The 4,950-nt window shown below is 34.9% G+C and overlaps 1 long non-coding RNA gene across 1 annotated transcript; it reads right to left on the bottom strand.

The window, feature by feature from the left end:
- Positions 1-773: 773 nt before the first annotated feature.
- LOC109087772 lies at positions 774-3,695 on the bottom strand. The gene is made up of 3 exons (XR_006156005.1): positions 3,534-3,695; positions 1,267-1,369; positions 774-1,044 (listed from the first exon to the last, which is right to left on the bottom strand). It is a non-coding gene; the product is annotated as an uncharacterized LOC109087772 (long non-coding RNA).
- Between the last annotated feature and the right edge of the window lie 1,255 nt (positions 3,696-4,950).

Genomic DNA, 4,950 nt, shown 5'->3' on the forward strand with positions numbered 1-4,950 from the left:
TCATTAAAAAAAAAATGTGTTTATTGTTGTTGTTTTATGTCATGGTGCTTCTCTGTCACAACCGTGACACATCAACCTCAACATAAAAACTGAAAATGTTTAATAATAATAATATATAAATATATAAAATCAAACAATATCAAAATTTTAATACTTGACGAGTTAAACTAAGTTTCAGTATGAGTACTTGAGTTCAGCAAGTTCACACATTATTATATGATCATAAATTTTTTTCTATTCAAAAATACATACTACCATTTATGATTGTGTAGTTATGCTTATATTTTGTCACAACCATATGTCAATACAATCATACAAACTGCAAATTAAGGGTTTTTTTTTTACATCATTGTGCTTATGTTTTATCACAACCATGATATGTTAACCCCTTCACACAAATTGCAATTTTCTTCTAACCTTTCATAGGTCCTCGCTAGCAGTATACTAACATGACTAGAGCATGATTGATATGTGATGAAAAGTATGAAAGTGGTTTTGTCAACACCATCAGAATTTCTTCAATAGATGTTGCTGATAGTCTGGTGCTGTGTCTACAGGCCTGCTTTCAGGAAACCACATGAGCAGCGCTGCCAATGTGCTTGGCATAAGTTACGAAGTATGCAGACCACTGCAGTTAAAGGTCAATCAATCATATTACCAAGCTATTTAGTCTCAGTTATTTAGTGATCACAGTTATGTAGGCTGCCTTTTAATTGTCATGGTTTTGGATGTGTTAAAATCTGTCGGCCTGTGTAGTAATGGCAAAATAAAGAAACAATTATAGTAATTTATTCAAAATCAAATGAAATGCACTGTTTTTTACAGTGTGAAATCTGGAAAATAATAATAAAACTGGGTTCTTCTTTCTTCCACAGTTACAGATATTACGGACAACATGAGGGACACCAACAAGACTTCCCAGGATCAGAATAAACATTTCCACTGCTTTCCAGCACTTGCACCCCTCTCACTGTCCCTAGAATGGTTTAGTCCAGTGCGATGTGAGGCAATGCAAAGACATTGGAGGACACAGAAAGGATGGACCTAAGTTAAAAATAGCAGAAGAAAATCAGACAAAATCAGAATCAACAAATCAATGCATTCCTCCAGACAGAAGAGAAATGTACACACGATCACTTCACAGTAAGGGAACGCTCCATAAACTGTGCTACATCAAACTGCAGATACATTTCAAAGAGAAGAAAATGCACAATAAAACATAATAAAATTTGAAATATATTGGGTATAACAGTATTTGATACTCACATGTAAATGCATGTCCCCTCAAGAGGCTGCCGTGGCCCCTTTCACACAGGCCTCAAAAGCTTCCAGCAGCTGCTTACAGCCCTCTGCACCCTTCCCCTGAACACTGGACACATATACAGTCTGTTCAGTGCTAACAGTGAAATAGTCTGCACCTATGAGAATATGATTCTGTGCATTGATTTTCTGGACGACTGATCTCATGTCAGGATCAAAGGGGACACATTCCTTGGAGTCAAAGGGTGTTGTTACATCATCACACGAAAGATTCTTCGGAGTTATGCTTTTTTTAAGATATGGCTATCTGATATTATATACTTTGGAAAGTCATAAACAAACAAAAACTATAATCAAACAAAATCTATTTTAAAAAAATATATATAAAAAAAAAAAAAAAAAAATATAAATATATAAAAATAAAATATTATAGTTTTAGTTATAATTAAATGAAATTTCACCCCAAAATGAAAAAAATAACTCACCCTTGGCTCAGGCCATCCAAAAATAGATGAGTTTGTTTCTTCATGGAAACAGATTTGGAGAAATTTAGTTTTACATCACTTGCTCACTAATGGATCAATGCAGTGAATGGGTGCCGTCAGAATGAGAGAACATCAGTTTAACCATCACTTCTGGCCAAAATATGAGTCCATAATCCATAACAACACTTCTTCCAGTGAAAAGTCCACCCCCTGTTGTCTTCTCACATCAAAATCCACCCACATATTTGTTTAGAACAGTTTTCGCTTGTAAACGGTGCTTGAACTGTGCATATTTCTCTCCTGATTCAAACAAGACGACTTTTACACTGGAGAAAGCAATATTATGGATATAGAACTTGTATTTCAGACTGAAGTGGTGTGGATTATTATGATGTTTTTATCAGCTGCTTGGACTGTCATTCTGACGGCACCCATTCAGGATCCATTGGTGAACAAGTGATGTAATGCTAAATCTGTTCTGATAAAGAAACAAACTCATCTACAGCTTGGTAGGCCTTAGGGGGAGTACATTTTTAACAAGTTTTATTTTATTTATTTTTTTTGTGAAATATCCTTATATAATATAACTAACAAAACGGACATGGACATGTTATGCAGATTTGCAGATTTTGGCTAGTTTGACGTCTCTCACTGGGTTAAAATCTAATAAAATAGGTAATATATAATTCTAAAACACTAGGTGCTTTCAAAGTCTAGACCAGATCTGCACGTGACGGCGACTATTACCTTCATAACTAATGCAGACATTGCAATACAGGCGATGTAATGTGAGCTGTGAGCAAACCTCCACTCCCTCGCCATTCTATGGGTGAGCCTATTTGAAACCAGGCTATATTTACATCACACATATAAAATACTAAAGTTCATGCTAAATTTGGCATTTGGCATATTGCTCTGAATGTTGCATACAAACATGAGACATGTTTATAATTATATTTTGACTTGTATGCATTCATGCATATTCGTAATGCAAAGACTCAAGCATTTGTTTCATTTTATTTTGTAATCTCAGATGTACTCTGAATGATTATTTAATGAATTAAATACACAATGCAATACTCTGTTTCTGACAAATCCTTCGTTTTACGTGTAAGCAACCAACCTAGAAGTCATGCACCACAAATGACGACCTCAATTTACAATGCATGCACGCGAGTAAATCAGTTGAGAGATAGTCATAAAGTAGATAGTGCTTCTCTTGTGAATGGTACAACTTGTGCAACTCACCGTAAAGTTCACATTATTGGGTCATTGTGTGAGTGCATTGACCTCTGACCTTTTGACCTATAAAAGAGTGCTCTGCTTTGTTAACAATTGAAGATTCATTTGTTCGTGAAAGCTTCCAAAGCTGGAAAATGACAGAAACTATTGTAATATGTATCTCCAAAGCTCTGTTGACATCAAATGCAAGCACAAGGGGAACATGTGTTACAGCAACATGCTTTAACTTAGTAACACGATGGCTTACATGGGTTATTTTTCATCTGCATCATCACTTTCAAAACCTGCTACCCCTCAGCACCATGTGCTCAATACTGAATCAGACACATGTTTTAACTAGTCTTTCAAAAATGTTCTTTCACAAACCACTACAGATGACCTACAGGGAGGTGTTATGATATTGGTGTATGAACAAGAACAATGCTGAGCTACAAAGCATGTAAGTTTTTTTTTTTGTTTGTTTGTTTGTTTTTAAAGCACAAGACATTTAAAGTATTCAAAATTCAGTGTTGCATTAATGTGTATCCCTACTGAAATTTGACTCACCATTTGTCCAGCTCATCTTTGGGAGCCTTGCACTGAGCAGGAACTTCTTCAGGCATTTTTCTTTGTTTGTGTGACACAATTTCAGAGAGCTGAGAAGAGCCTTTGAGGAAGCAGAGGGTGAACTAATATATATAGGATTACTTCCCAGGCTGTGCGGGAAGGAGGAGGAAGAGAGGGAGGAGAAACAGGCTGCAAAGAGTGTCAGAGAGGGCAGGAATCATATAGTAAAGGTGACTTAGAATAGAGTGGAATGTTCCTTCTTGAAAGCTACATATTGCATTTATTTGGGTATAAATAATACAAGATATCTGTGATGTTTCTGCTTCAGAATAACGTGAATCAAGATCCAGCATGTCTGCTGTAAATATCCATTCATGATTTTAAACTTTCATTTGTAAGTCGCTTTGGATAAAAGCGTCTGCTAAATGATATGTAAATGAAATGTAAATGTAAACTAATGTTTATTAATTCCTATCCATTTAAAAGAGTCTCTCTGTGTGTCTGTGTGTGTGTGTGTGTGTGTGTGTGTGTGTGTGTGTGTGTGTGTGTGTGTAAAACATATTTTCCATATTCCATATAATTTTCATATCCTCTCTAGTCTTACATTTTTGTTGTAAACAGGCTGGTGAATATATAACAACATTTTAATTCATGTACTATCCCTTTATTTTTGACTTCGTCATAACATAAGACATAAATGAAAGACTCCAATCAAACAGAAGATGGCGCAGTTTTACAAGAGCCAGCAGGAACACGAACAAACAACAAAATAAAGGAAAATTATTAACTATCTATCTATCTATCTATCTATAGAAAGAGAATTTTAACTTTAATACTAGCTTTTATTATTATTATTTAATTTTTTTTTTACAACCCCTGGCTGCATTTATAATTCTTGAAAACCAAGACAGACAGACAGACACACACATATATATATACATACATAAACATATATATACATAAAGATAGATAGATATTATGAGCCAAATTATGTTTTTTCTTTTAAAAATTATTTTGACATTAATGAGTTTTAATGGGTTTTAAGATGAGTGACAAAGTATAATAAACTAATTTCAGTGCCTATAAATAAGAAAAAGGAAACTACGATGATCAGTGATAACAGGCAGTATGCCTACACAAGTTATTTATAGAAAATTTACATAGACCTAGAATCATGGGCATAATTAAAGTGGTAATAATTTATATGAAACGGGAAATGATCAAAATAATATTTGAATCATTAATTTATTTGTAAATGAAAATATTTATTCGAATATTTTACTTGCTAGAATATATGTTTCCTAACTATTTGAGTGCGTTCGCAGTCCCCCTCTAGTGGCCAGTCCGCGAAGCGCTGCTCCGCGCTCGCTCTAGCGGCGGCCGTGAGAAGGTCTCCCGCCCACAGGCTCCTCGCCGC

Source organism: Cyprinus carpio, chromosome B12 (genome assembly GCF_018340385.1).
Source record: "Cyprinus carpio isolate SPL01 chromosome B12, ASM1834038v1, whole genome shotgun sequence".
NCBI classification, from domain to species: domain Eukaryota; kingdom Metazoa; phylum Chordata; class Actinopteri; order Cypriniformes; family Cyprinidae; genus Cyprinus; species Cyprinus carpio.